Genomic DNA, 15,074 nt, shown 5'->3' on the forward strand with positions numbered 1-15,074 from the left:
CAGCATTATGTAAGTACTTTGTCAAAATTATACATTGCACGAGGACAAGACACAGGGCCTAGTTTTTTCACAATTAAGCTAAGCCAACGTGCCTTCTCAGTTTGTGCTAAGAACACTGGGTGGGTGCTAATTTAAATTATTACTTGTAATTTACACACAAAGAACAACAATCCTACTGTGTCAGCATGTGATGTAACATTGTGTAACACGAGAGCTCTGAAAATAGCTCAGTCACAGTTCAACAAAAAATAGCATATAGACAAGCAAAGCCTCAGCCTTTGGTGTTTCCGTCTGGAGGGCTCAGCCAGACAAGCATCGCTTCCAGTTTGGCTCTACAATGGAGAATTTCCATTTTATGTAAGGAATGGTCAGAAATTATCCACCAGCCACAGATTTTGATAGAAGAAAATGGAATGGCACATGGATAAATGAGATACATTGAAAAGGAACTTCTTTAAATGCTGACTTTGATTTTCAAAAGGGGCAGGTGAAAATACAGATAAACTTCCAAATGACACATCTTCCCACCAGTGATTTCCCTTTTTCCTTTGAAGGTCTATGATAAACATCTATTTGGGGCCACTTCGTAGGAAGTTGGTCAGGACTGGTTCACCTTCTAGGCCAGGGTTATCTAACCTTGGCAACTTTAAGACCTTTAAGACTGTGGACTTCAACTCCCAGAATTCCTCAGCCAGCATCAAGTTGAAGCCCACAAGTTTTAAAGTTGCCAAGGTAAGATACCTATGGTCCAGGCAAAAATTCTGTAGTTTTTATTAATGAGTTCATTACACTAAAAAAGAGAAGAATAAAAACATTTTGATCCAAAGATTTACCAGGAAAAGAAGAAAAGAGAGAGAGGAAGGGAGGGAGGGAGGGAGGGAGGGAGAGAGAGAAAATCTCTCAGTATAACTTACAGGTATTTAGCATAGAACCTAAAATAACAGAGTTGAAAGGGACCTTGGAGGTTTTCTAGTGCAACACCCTACTTGAGCAAGAGACCATACAATTTCAGATAAATGGTTGTCTTAATTGCTAATTTTAATTAATTAATTAAATTATTTTAATGTTGAAGTCCCCGCTCAACTGTTGTGTTGCATGTTCATTTATTTTCTGTGTTGGATTTCTGTTTTATCTTGAAGGATCCCATTTTTTTTTCACTACAGCAATCCAAAGTCATCCAAGAGGACATGACTCTTAGCCAGTGTCTTGGATTCTCACTGTACTTCAATATTTTAGAATTCCTTTTGATTCATTTTCCCCCTTTGTTTCCATGCTGGACGTGGCCTGCTGAATCCCTGAAATGAGCAAACGATTTTATTTTAACTCTGCTTCCGTTCTGTACTAATTTCATGCACGGGAAGAATACATAACTCTCTCCCCCTCATGTCTGCATACACAAAAGAAATAAGGAAAAAATAACCCTTTCAACTGACTTAGTGGGAACAATAGACTGTGTGCCCCTGGGGAGAATTTGGTCTGGAGGGAGAAGACAAATTTGCTATCAGCAGCCTGGCTACAAACAATAGGAGCTATTTTGCACAGTGCTTTTCTTCAAAGCAAGTCTTAGAAGGCACTGAAGGGAACAGCTTATCTGGAAGTCAGCATTGCTTGGATTGGGCTCCAGGTCAAAGATTGAAGCGTGTGAATTAGTTTTGAGTTGCATTTCTTTTTTCTGTTTCCTCTTTGCAAGACCAGTGTGTGAAAGTTCTCCAGGCAGCATTTCAGAGACATGTCACTTGTCATTGACCATAGGTTATGCGCGGATCCTGCAAAGTGGGTCAAGGGTGACACGTGGCTCTCCTTTTATGGGTCTACAGATACACTGGCCTGTGTTCTGTGCCTTGGCTGGTGAAGCGCAACGAAGCATCCATCCTTCAGCGGAGAGCTGGGCCAAAGCCAAAGGCCCCTCTCTGCAGGCGCCGTTTGGAGGAAGCGCCAGCTGACCTCTTTGCTGGGACCGGAGGAGGAAGATGCCTCGGCAAACGGCCTTCGGGACTGGAAAATATTAAAACATTCTTTAAGAGGAGGAATTGGGGATGGGGGGGGGGGGGAGAGCGGCAGAAGGAAAACCCGAGGGCAGGTTGATATGCCAGCTTAGCATCCAGCTCCTTCTGCAGGCTTCAAGTTTCTGCCTGAATAATGGGGATCTTTTTGTTAAGGGTGTGCAGGAGAGAAGAGGAGAGAGATTTTAAGATGTCTTAACCTCGGGTGATGCAAAGAGGGAGGGAAGAGAATTAGAGGCAGCATTATTACAGGTAGTAATAGAACATAGAATAATAGAGTTGGAAGTCTTCTAGTCCAACCCTCTGCTGGAGCAGGTGACCCTATACCTTTTCAAACAAATGATTGTCCACTCTTTTCTTGAAAGCCCTCGATGATGGAGCACCCCAACTTCTGAATGCATGTTATTCCATTGCTTAATTTCACCGTTAGGAAATTTCTCCTTAGTTCTAGGTTGCTTCTCTCCTTGGTTAGTTTGTCATTGTTTCTTGTTTTGCCTTCTACTGCTTTGGAAAATAAGTCTTTGAATTATGAGCCCCAAATTTATGTTGCTAAGGGAGATGGTTGTTAAGTGAGTTTTACCCTATTTTACAATCTTTCTTGCCATACATGTTAAGCAAATCACTGCAAATTAATAACAGTTCATAACATGGCTGTTAAGTGAATCTGCCGTGCCCATTGACTTTGCTTGTCAGAAGGTTGCAAAATGTGATCACACACTGCAGCTGTCATAAATATGAGGAAGATGCCAAGCATCTGGATTTTGATCATGTGATTGCAGGGATGCTGCCAAGGAATTTAGTGTGAAAAACGGACATGTCAGTGTTTTCAGTGCCACTTTAACTTTGAATGTCACTAAATGAAGTGATGTAAGTTGAAGACTACCTGTATTACTACTAATAGTAATAATAGAATAGAATTCAGGTAACAGAAGAAAGTAAAGTATGTTCTAATAGAGATAGTTGCCTTGAGTGCAATCCCAAAACATTGGAACACCATTTGTACATTGTTGGAATTAACAAAATCACCATCAGTCAATTGCAAAAGGCAGCTTTACTTGGAACAGCTTCAATCCTGTGACTGTACCTTTAATATTAAGCAACAGCACCTGCTTATCCTAGGTCCTTAAAAAGACTCATAGGTAGATAAAAATGCCAAATGTAGTCTAAACATCTGTCTGGCTGTGCGACCATCCACAATACGTTTGTAGATGATGCATGTGCACAATTATTTTAGGACAGGTAGCAGTTGGCCTTTATAGGGAAAATAAGTGAGGGTACTATTGTGGAAATTGATGTTCTTGTGGTGCATTGGACTACAATTTCCATATACCTCAGCCAGAATGGCAATCTCTTGGAGTTGTGATTTCTCTGGCATGCTCACATGGTAGCTTCAGTATCCGAGCCCAGTTAGTAGTTTGCAAAGAAAACATGGTAGCATTTGTGGGAACAAGGATGCCCTATCAAAATCCAGGTTCTTAACCAATCAAGTAGAGCTGGGATTGGTGTTGTTTTAAAACTTGGTGGAGAATTTTGATAGAGGGCAAAATAACAGAGTTGGAAGGAAGCTTGGAGGTCTTGTAATCCAACCCTTGCTCAAGCATAAGGCCCTAGTCCAGAAAAGTGGTTGTCCAGTATCTTTTAAAAGCCTCCAGTGATGGAGACCCACAAAGTCTGGAGGCCAGCTTTTCCACTGCTTAATTGTTCTCACTGTTAGGAAACTTCTCTTTTGGCTGATTCTCTCCTTGATTAGTTTCCATCTGTTGCTTTTTGTTCTGCCTTTCTTTAAGTGCTTTGGAGACTAGGTTGACCCCCTCTTCTTTGTGGCAGCCCTCCAAATATTGGAATACTGCTATCATGTCAGCCCTAGTTCTACTTTTCACTAGACTAGACATACCCAATGACTGAATCATATGTTTTGGCCTCTAGACCTCTATCTTTGTTGCTCTTCTCTGCACTCTTTCTAAATTGCTCAAACTTTACTACTTCTGGCTTTCTTGCAACCGGGCAAGATCACCTATCACCCTGTTTTTATCATGGACCACAATATTACCTAATTCTCATCTCCAGCCTCTGAGTGAGACAGGCTTGTGACTTAATTAATCTGAAGCTAACTTTTTAGATCAGTGGTTCTCAACCTTCCCTTTAATATTCCCTTTAATACAGTTCCTCATGTTGTGCTGACCCTCAACCATAAAATTATTTCCGTTGCTACTCTATAATGTAATTTTGCTACTGTTATGAATTGTAATGTAAATATCTGATATGCAGGATGTATTTTCATTATTACAAATTGAACATAATTAAAGCATAGCGATTAATCTGCGAATCTTGGTTTGGGAGAAGATCAGCCAGGCTGGGAATTTCCAGGATAAAACAACCTCCCTGCCTGCCTCCAGCAGCAGTTCGTGGTTTACATGAGTTTCACTTTATTAAGTTTACTTTTTTTACATTCCATTCCCCCCACCCCCCCACCCAGTTTTCTTTCTTTCTTTCTTTCTTTCTTTCTTTCTTTCTTTCTTTCTTTCTTTCCGTTCCTCCCTCCCTTTTCTTCTTTCTTTCTTTCCATTCCCCCACCCTTTTCTTCTTTCTTTCTATTGCTCCCTCCCTTTTCTTCCTTCCTTCTTTCTTTTTTTCTTTCCATTCCTCCCTCCCTTTTCTTCTTACTTTCCATTCCTCCCTCCCTTTTCTTTCTTTCCATTCCTCCCTCCCTTTTCTTTCTTTCTCTCTCTTTCTTTCTTTCATTTAGTGACTGTTCAAAGTTATTAAAGGACTGAGAAAAGTGAGTCAGAGCTGGTATTCAAAATTATAACTGTTGCAGCATCCCCATGATCAAAGTTTGGGCACTTGAAAATTGATTGGTATTCAAAATGGTTGTAGGGTCCTAGTTGCTTGATTGCCATTTGCGACCTTCTCATCTGGCTGTCACACAAGAAACAGGAGGCAGGATAGAGTCCAAAAGCATTGTAAACTTATTCAGTATAACAGAATTGGAAGGGACCTTGAAGGTCTTCTAGTCCAGCCCCCTGTTCAGGCAGGAAACCCTCTGCCATTTCAGAGAAATGGCTGTCCAATCTCTTCTTAAAGACTTCCAGTGTTGGAGCCTTCACAACTTCTGAGGCAAGCTGTTCCATTGATTAATTGTTCTCACTGTCAGGAAAGTTCTCCTTAGGCTTAGGCTTCTCTCCTTGATTAGTTTCTATCCATTGTTTCTTGTTCTGCCTTCAGGTGTTCTGGAGAATAGGTGGGCTCCCTCTTCTTCGCGGTAGCCCCTTAGATATTGGAACATATACATGAGAAACTGATCTGCTAACTCTTAAGGCAAATTGGCACCTGATAAGAGTCAACAGATTTTTTTGAGGGTGGTGGTGGTGGACTTAGGTCTCTTTTGAGGACAGCAACTCCAGACTGATGATACATTTGACCCTGCCCTCAGGCTGAGCCTGGTCATCTCTTACATATTTTTGCTTCCAACAAACAAAGTCAATGGGGGAAGACGGAGCCACTTAACAAGTGTAGTGATTTACTTAACAGGTGTGGCAAAAGGTCATTAAATGCAACTCCCTTTACAACCACTTTGTTTAGCAATGGAATTCCTAGTCCCAATTACAATGTTGAATCATAAGGTTGGAAGGGACTTTGGGGTCCCTTCCAGCCTTATGATCCAATGTTTTAGTCTTTTAGTCCAGCCCCCTGCTCAAGGCAGGAAATCTTGTACCATTCTGGTCAAATGCCTGTCCAGTTTCCAGATTCCAAGAAAATCTCCAGCAATGGAGCTCCCACAACTCTGGGAACCAAGCTGCTCCATTGATTAATTGTTCTCACTGTCAGGACATTTCTCCCTACTTCTAAGTTGGATCTCTCTTTAACAAGCTTGACCAATTATGTTTGTGCTATATCAGAACCCAGCTTGTTGTTAAGATCCAAACCCTTACACCGAGGTTTGACGGCATGGTCCAGGTCAATATGGTATCTATGATGATGTGATAGAAGAATCACAGGTAAAAAACAGGTGAGACTTTGATCTCAGCATCTCAGCCACCATGTCAACTTTTTGGACCATAACCTATCAACACTTCTATTTCAGTATGTGCTCCTTCCCTGTTTAAGCAATATGGAGCTCAAACACTACATAGACATATTTTAAAGATGTGAGATCAGGTTGGGGTGTCCTTTTGCTGTTGTTTCCATGGGGACCCAGTGGCTGCTTTCTTGGTTGGAAAGCCCCAAGAGGCAGAGGAGAAACCATGAGAGATTGAGGGAGACTCCCTGGAATGACCATACCATCTCTGGACTTTCTTCAGTCGCTACCCTCAAGGACTCTCAGGTTCCCCATCCTTTCCTCTGGGGCAAGAACTTGCCATGGCTATTCTAGTGAAGAGAAGGATCAGGGGTGATAGCAGTGTTCCAGTATTTGAGGGGCTGTCACACAGATGAGGGGGTCAACCTATTTTCCAAAGACCCCGAAGGCCAGACAAGGAACAATGGTGGAAACTGAGCAAGGAGAGATTCAGCTTGGAAAAAAGAAATTTTCTGACAATGAGAACAATCAACCTGTGGAGCAGAAGTTGTCTTCAGAAGTTGCGGCTGCTTCATCACTGGAGGTTTTAAGAAGAGACTTGTCAGATATAGTATAGAGCAGGGGTGTCAAACTTGCATCGTCACAGCGGCATTACGTGATGTATTGTGCATCCCCCTTTGCTAAACTGGGCGTGATCAGCACATGATGCATCCTGCCCACAGGCCGCAAGTTTGGCAGCCCTGGCATAGGGTCTCCTGCTGAGCAGGGGTTGGATTAGATGACCTTCAAGATCCCTTTCAACTCTGTTACTCTGTAGATCTGTAAGGTTTTTCTGTAAGGCGCTGCGTGGGACACTTGTGGCTCTTAGGGGAAGACGTGTGTTAGGCTTAAACATGTGGAAAGGGTTCTGGATACACACATATAAACCCTTCTCCACATCCTATATATGGATACCAACCTTCTCTTCCCAATTCTGGACCTGGCTTGATCCCCAATGAGGAGCCATTAAATTTTTGGGAGTGAGGGTTGCTTTTTTCTAAGGGGCGCTGCTCCTTGTAAGGAAGACGCTCTCCTTATGGCAAGGTTGCCAGCCTCTTCTGTGAAAGACCTCTTGTTTTTTTTGGCAGTCAGAACAATCAATCAGTGGAACAGAAATTGCCTTCAGAAGTTGTGAGTGCTCCATCACTGGAAGTTTTAAGAATAGATTGAACAGCCATTTGTCTGGAATGGTAGAGGGTCTCCTGCTTGATCAGGGGGTTGGACTAGAAGACCTCCAAAGTCTTCTGTTTCTGCTAAGGCTGTAGATTCATGTGCCTTCCTTGCTGCACTGTCGGATTTAATGAAATATTGGAGTAAAATTAACTAGAAGATGCATTAGGTCTAATGAGTTCCAGCAGCCTACTGATTTGCGTTGACTGGCTGTGGATGTAATTAAATCCGGTGAATGAGAAAGGCAGAGGTTCTTCTATAGATAACTTCCCCGTTTCTCCTTTATGCATGTAAATGTCTATGTGGCGGCTTTAAAAAGTGATTTGCTTCATCTGAAGTATAACAATATATTCATATCTTGTACTATTGCTCCACATTACTTTCTTTTTTTCTCCATCCAAATCATGTTTCTTTTTCTAAGCCTGGAGACAGAAACTGGGTTAATCTTAGAGCTGGTAAGCCTGTCTGGGAGCCTTGGGGTTTGGAGTGGGGTGGGGACGGGAGGGTGGAAGAGTTGAGTGAAATTGCCTTTTTCTTGTTATCAGCATCCTCAAGACCAATTCTGACCCTAGAAACTTTTGGAACCAGTAACAGAATAATCTTAAAAGAATTTGTGACATTTCTGGCTTGTATAGTAGTGTAGATATCTGATTTTCGCTACTGTACTTATTAAGCTTGTGCAAACTCTTCTAACTGAAATCATACAGTTACATCACTCTGCAATCAAAGCAAAAACAGGTTTGAGATTTTTGTCAAACAAGCCAAACATAAACTGCATCAGAACTCATCAAAAGACTGAAGAAATTTAGTTAGTTTAAAATTGAGTTGATTGTGAGCTCAGCCTCCAACATCAAAATGCAACCCTATCTTTTCCTCACTTAAATTAAATTTTCCCACTGGAAATTACTTTCTTCCAATTCTTTCATGTCAGCAAGGAATTCCAAACCTGCTATGAAAATTGATGTCAAGCAAAATCTTGTAAATTTTTCAGAAATTTAATGTTTAAACCCCAACCCCAAAGCCAACATTTATTTCTGAACATTTCTTCCAGTTTGGACAGTGTGTGGAAAAATAAAACTTTGGAATTGTGCTGGACTTTTTTTCAGGCAGATTCAGATTCTTGGAGTGATGTTGCACCAGCCCATCCTTTGCCTATGTCACAAGATGATTATTGGGAAAAAATTAAAGAAAGCCCTCCCTTTGGGCTGCCTTGATTTCTCAGAAAAGTATATCTAAATATGGCAGGGTGTAAATGCAACAAAGAAAAATCAGGCATGAATCATATCAAAGCTTACAGGTGAAGGGATTCATTAGTCATTCATCTTTTCTCTTGGATCAGGTTGTTCAAGTATTTCGTACCACCCTTGTTTTAAAAAGAGATAACACCTTCCAAAGCTTTGGAAAATATGAATAGCAACAGCACTTAGTCTTATACCACTTCACAGGGCTTTCACAGCCCTAAGCGGTTTACAGAGTCAGCCTGATGCCCCCAACAATCTTGGTTCTCATTTTATCGACCTTGGAAGGATGGGAGGCAGAGTCAACCTTGAGCCAGGCAGGATCAAACTCTTGGCTATGGGCAAAGTTAGTTTGCAATACTGCTTTCTGATTTTGTCTTACAATAGCATTTAGACTTATATACTACTTCATGGTGTTTTATAGCCCTTTTTAAATGGTGTACAGCATGGGTCCTCAAACTACAGTCGGAGGGCCGAATGCAGCCCGCCGAAGCCATTAATCCGGCCTGCACAGGACCACGCAGCTACCCACCCACATCGCCCCACCCATCCTTTGGCCGAGTGTTGGACTTACCTTCGTGAGGCCCGCTGGCTGGAACTGAAAGGTAAGGCCAACAATTTTGGCCTGCAGACACGATCTGGAGGTGGGGGAGGTGAAAAATGGAGCATACAAAAATGGCCCGTTTTCAGCTGGTTTTTGCCTGCAGAATTCTTCTGGAGGTGGGGGAGGTGAAAAACGGGGTACGTGGATGCCCCAGGAGGCCAAAAATGGGCCCATTTTAATAGATAGAGAGGGAGACAGAGACAGAGTGAGAGACAGACAAAGGGAGGGAGGGAAAGAGAGAAAGACAAGAGACGGAGAGAGGGGGGAGGGAGAAGGGGGAAGGTGGGAGGGAGGGAGGGAGGGAGGGAGGGAGGGAGGGAGGGAGGGAGAGAGAGAGAGAGAGAGAGAGAGAGGTTGATTGTAAGCTCCTTAGGGCTGAGAAGAATTGCTGCAAAACTGAGCTTCCTGAAGTGGACCACTAGACTCCTAAACAACTGAAAAAACAATCTACTTCAAAGAAAAAGCAAACAAATGGGCAACATACAAACAAAAGCAAATAAAACACCCCCAGGAGCAAAACAAAGTTTAATTTATGTGCATTGTTCAATGAACTGTTAAATTGGTCACACCCACCTAGTCACATGACCTAGCCATGCCCACCCAGCCAGTCCAGACCCTTCACAAGTGTCTGAGGGACCATTAATTGCCCCCTTGTTTAAAAAGTTTGAGGACCTCTGATGTACAGAGTCAGCATATTGCCCCAAAAGTCTGGGTCCTCATTTTATTGACTTTGGAAGGAATGGAAGACTGAGTCAACCTTGAGTTGGTCAGGATCAAACTCCTGGCAGTGAGCTGAATTAGCCTGCAATACTGCATTCTAACCACTGTTCCACAACAGCTGTTCAATGTTCAATGACACTGCTGCAATATTAGCAGCTCCTAACTTTAAAGATAGGTATTATCTATCTTCTCTTCTGGAAGCCAAAGGCCTCCAAGCCCAATCTTCTGTCTTGTGAGAACTTTCTTCTTATTCTCAAAATCACTGTCTGGTGATTCATGACTATTAAAATAGCCACTTCTGGGTCCCACCAAGATATTATTAAGATTTCAATGTCTGACCACCTTTGAGTTAAATGGTGCTTGTATCCAGCTGTTTTATCTCCTCGCCCATCTTGTCTTAATTTGCTGAAGAAGTAACCTGTAATCCTGAATATTTTTTTCAAAACATTTGGCATCAGTTCATGAGCCTTTTCCTAATGCAGTGGTTTGTTTCCTTCCTGGATTTGGTATTGGAATATCTAATTGAGCCTGCTGAGATTCTAGAGAATCTCTTTAACAGATGTTAAGCCTGCTGTATATTTAACCTGTCCCCAAATTCCAGTCAGCCTGCTGTGGTAGTTTTCAGACCTCATTTGTTCTGAGCTAATCATTACATTTATTTATACCAGCCGATTGCCATGTCAAATAAACCTTTATCCAAGTCATGAGTTTCCAGTTTTTTTCTTTCTGTTGCACCATCATGTAGTGAAGGAGATAGTATCTTGCTAACTTTTTCTTCATCCTCCTAGTATATCCTGGAAAACCTTTTGTCATTTCCACCTTTTTGTCATTTCTCCCACCTTAGGGCTTTGGAAAAGTGATGGTCTCAGCTCCCAGATTCATCAGTGGTGGCTCCACTGATGGGAGAAAATCTGGGGGTTGAAGTATTTAGAAATTTAGAGATGCCCATAAATGAGGAAGGTTTTACTAGAGTCATTACTAATTGAGTTGAGTTGCCTTCCCTTCTTCAGGTGAAAGGTCTGGCTCTCATTCTTCCATTTGGTGGGTTTGTGAAGAGGTTGGATACATTGTGTAGAATGGCCATGTCCCAGCTTCTGTTGTTGCCTGCAATAATTATTTCAAGCTACCTCAATAGCTGAGATGCCTGGTGGTAGGTAATTTTGCCCATCATGAGATTGCGTAAATTTTGAGTTTTAGGTGATTCTGGCACTAATTTTGGAGAATCCTAAAAAGCTCTGAATGTCTTCTGGTCATTGGCCCAAAGTCGTCCAGCTAGCTTTCGTACGTAAGGCAGGACTCAAACTCACTGTCTCGTGGTGATTGGGTCAAGGTCTCCCAGCTGACTGATTCACCATCTCCTCTTTTCTAGCCTGGTGCCTTAACTACCTTCTCCATTATGTCCTACCGATTCTTTGTTAAGAAAGAAAATGGCCTTCAGGAGAACGTCTGTAGTTGAAGAAGGACTAGAATTTGGGTCTCCCCACTATTAATTGGCAGCTTCCCTACTACAAAGCACATTGGACCACTCATTTTTGGAGTAGCAACTAGTGAAGCTTCATTATTTATCTGCCCCCCTTGAGCTGATAAAGCTCTACTGTGAAAAAGATCTTCCTGAAGCCGCATGGCCCAAACATCTGCTTCCTCCTTTTTTATTTTTCTATTTTTTGTGACAATGTAGAGGAGTGGAAATGGGGCTTGGGGAGGGGGATGCTTTCTTTTCTTTTCTCTCAAGGGGAAGTTTGAGGCTCTCCGTTTAAAGAATGTCTGGGTTTGTCTCAAAGGTTGCCAGTTGTTTGTTCCTCCTTCCTCCCCTCCCTCTCGCCTTCCTGAAGGGGGAACGGATATGAAGGCATTGAAACTCAGGCAGAATTTCTTTGGCTGACTTGGAGGCCTTTGGGAAAACATGCTTCTCCCTGCTTCGGTCTTGAGCTTTTACTCCCTCGGCAAAACAATGATCCAGATGGCCAGCCTGTCCTTTTCCTGCTCTGCAACAGAAGGGACAAATGGGAGCAGTTGTTTCGGGAATCACAATCCCATTTAATGTCCTCCGAGTCCTGTAAAACAATGTGTCATGCAGAGCAGTCAGCTAATTCTGAGGCTAACTATGGGCAAGATCCTCAGTGCTATGGCAGACGATATGGGAGGCTTGGCCTCTCAATGTTTCCTATGGGTTGATACTTCAAGCTGAAGGTACATATTTCCTGGGATCCCTCTCCTTCCCAGTTTGTTCAAAAGAGACAGTTTAGTCGTTAAGGCACCAGCCTAAAACCCAGGAAACTGTGAATTTAGTCCCATTTTAGGCACAAAAACTGGCAGGGTGACTTTGGGACAATCACCAGGAGACGGTGAGATCTAGCCTTACCTTAGGCAAGAAAATTAGTTGTTACTTCTAGGTTGGATTTCTCTTTAACAAGCTTCTACCCATTACTTTTTGTCCTGCCCTCAGGAGCTTTGCAGAATAAATTGATCCCCTCTTCTGTTTCATTAATTGTCCATCATATATTTTGACCTCCAGTCCCTTTACCATCTTCATTGCTCTTCTCTGCACTTTTTAGAAAGAGTCTCAGCAATTATTATTTTTAATTATACATAATATTCCAAGTGTGGCCTCATTCATGTGGTACCATTATCATTAACCCCAAACCATTACCTATATACTGATCTATTGCAAAATCTATGCAGACATGCAGAATCCTTCCATCCATCTTATTTCTATAGCTGCCCATCTCAATCAATGACTCTTGGGCTTACATTCCAGAAATGTATGTCTCTTACAACAAGACAAGACAAATTTTCAGTTTTTGCCCAGTAGATGTCCTGATCCGGACTGCATTGGACTACTTCAGACTATTCCAGACTATTCCAGAGAGGGGGTGGTCAGCCTGGCATGGCACTGGAGGAGAGCAGCTGGCTTTGTTACCTCCGTGGCCCTTTGGGCGCCCCCCCCTCCGCCCCACCTAACTTAGCCTTCCCTGCGGTGCGGCCTCTCCTCTGTTTGCCCTCACGGCTACGGGGCCTTCTTTGTCATCGGGCTCCCTCTGCTCATGGCTGCTGGACTCTTGGACGTACGACCGGTCTCATCTGGTGTGACCACTGCCGCCTGTTGCTGCTCAGGGATGCCGCTACAGCCCCTTCAGACTTTTTTGCACCCCTTGTGACACCATCCTACTGCACAAGAGAGAGGGAAGATGAACTATCCTCCCTCCATATCATTGCTAAACTTTATTTAGCTGAACTTTTATGACTCCGCCTATAAACTGTGCACAATTTTAACAGCTGCGCAACTTTCTGTATGTGGAGTGTTTGTGGTATGTATGTGATTGAGTGATCCCACGCTTTTTAAATTAATTTAACTGCATTTCTATTTTATTGTATTGTTGTATTTTTAATGTTATAGTGGGGTATGCATGTGGAGATTGCCTGGCCAGTATGTATGAGGGGATTGAGAGTGCGGCCTGGAGCCCCCCCCCACTGAGTGCAGAAGCAGAAGTGGGTGGGGGCCCGGACCCGCCTCTCATCCCAGAGCGTATGGTATGAATGGCCTGCCGAGAGGAATGAGGACCGTGGGAGGAGGGGGGGGATATACGGAGATGGGGGCGGGCCGGAACATTGTGGTTATGACTGGGAGGGGCAGGTACAAAGGGAACTACAGGGCTAGCCATTACTGGGGAAGGAGGGTTCGCTACGTCATAGCGATCCCTTGTTCCGGCCCTGTGGGCTCATCTCAAGGACCAGGTGACAAGGGAAGTCAAGGCCCTGGTCTCAAGTTGCTGTTGCTAAATGCCAGGTCTGTGATTTGTAAAGCTCCCCTCGTCCGGGACTTAATATTAGACGAGAGAGCAGACCTGGCATGTATTACTGAAACCTGGCTGGGCCATGAGGGAGGAGTCCCCCTCTCAGAAATGTGCCCAGAAGGGTTTCAGGTGCTCCACCAACCACGACATCAGAGAAGGGGTGGGGGAGTGGCAACTATTATCCGGGAATCATTAGTTCCTCACAGGATCTTGGAACATGGCGGCGGCTGAGGCATTAGATCGGATTGTGCCTTTGCGGCCTCTCCGCAGCAGTGGATCCACAAGACTCCTTGGTTTACTGAGGAACTCCGGGAGATGAAGTGCCAGAAGAGACGCCTAGAGCGACGCTGGAGGGCTAGTAACTCCGAATCCGACCGAACACTACTAAGAGCCTTTATTAGGACTTATCTAGTGGTGATACGGGCGGCAAAATGTACTCATTTTTCCGCCCTTATTGCGTCCGCAGAATCTTGCCCGGCTGCCCTGTTTAGGATAACCCGCTCCCTCCTGAAAGGAAGAGATGCAGGGGAACCCTTGCAGGGAAGAGCTGAGGAATTTGCCCAGTTTCTGTTAGACAAAGTCACTCAGATTTGGACGGACCTAGACTCCATTTGGACAGTGCCAATAGAGATGCCGAGGGAGGGTCTTGATCAAATTTTGTGGAGTGAGTTCCAGCCTGTCACTCCTGATGAAGTGGACAAGGCCATGGGAGTGATGAGTGCCGCCCCCTGTTTGCTGGACCCGTGTCCCTCCTGGTTGGTTTTGACCAGCAGGGAGGTGACACGAGGCTGGCTCCAGAGAATTGTGAACACCTCGCTTCAGGAGGGATCTTTCCCGCAGCCTCTGAAGGAGGCGGTGGTGAGACTCCTCCTTAAGAAGCCTTCTCTGGACCCAGCTGTCCTTAAAAACTACCGTCCAGTCTCCAACCTCCCTTTTCTAGGGAAGGTTGTTGAGAAGGTGGTGGCCTTCCAACTCCGACGGACCTTGGATGAAGCGGATTATCTAGATCCCTTTCAGTCTGGTTTCAGGCCTGGCTACTGCACCAAAACCGCTTTGGTCACGCTGACCGATGATCTCTGGCGAGCCAGGGATAGGGGACATTCCTCTATCCTGGTGCTCCTTGACCTCTCAGCGGCCTTCGATATCATCGACCATGGTATCCTTCTGCGACGGCTAGAAGAGGTGGGAGTGGGAGGCACCGTTCTGCGGTGGTTCTCTTACCTCTCTGGCAGGTCGCAGTTGGTGTTGGTCGGAGGACAGCGGTCGACCCCTAGGCCCCTTGAATATGGGATGCCGCAGGGCTCGGTCCTGTCCCCCCTCCTATTTAATATCTACATGAAGCTGCTGGGTGAGATCATTCGCTGGCACGGGATTAAATACCATCAGTATGCGGACGATACCCAGTTGTATCTGTCCGCCCCGTGCCAACACAGTGAAGCGGTGGAAGTTATGTGCCAGTGCCTGGAAGCTGTTAGTGTCTGGATGGGA

The 15,074-nt window shown here is 44.2% G+C and overlaps 1 protein-coding gene across 4 annotated transcripts in view; it reads left to right on the forward strand.

Moving 5' to 3' along the window:
- The window catches only part of ARHGEF9 (Cdc42 guanine nucleotide exchange factor 9), a 384,837-nt gene that overhangs the window by 25,830 nt on the left and 343,933 nt on the right, over positions 1 to 15,074 (forward strand). Inside the window, exon 1 of one of the 4 annotated variants that reach the window (XM_032228178.1) lies at positions 8,992 to 9,073. The exons of the other annotated variants lie outside the window; for them this stretch is intronic. The gene's annotated coding sequence lies outside the window, so the exon portion shown is untranslated. Of the gene's footprint in view, positions 1 to 8,991; positions 9,074 to 15,074 lie in introns of those variants that run through there. 4 annotated transcript variants of the gene reach the window in all.

The sequence above is a fragment of the Thamnophis elegans genome, chromosome 12 (genome assembly GCF_009769535.1).
Source record: "Thamnophis elegans isolate rThaEle1 chromosome 12, rThaEle1.pri, whole genome shotgun sequence".
NCBI lineage: Eukaryota > Metazoa > Chordata > Lepidosauria > Squamata > Colubridae > Thamnophis > Thamnophis elegans.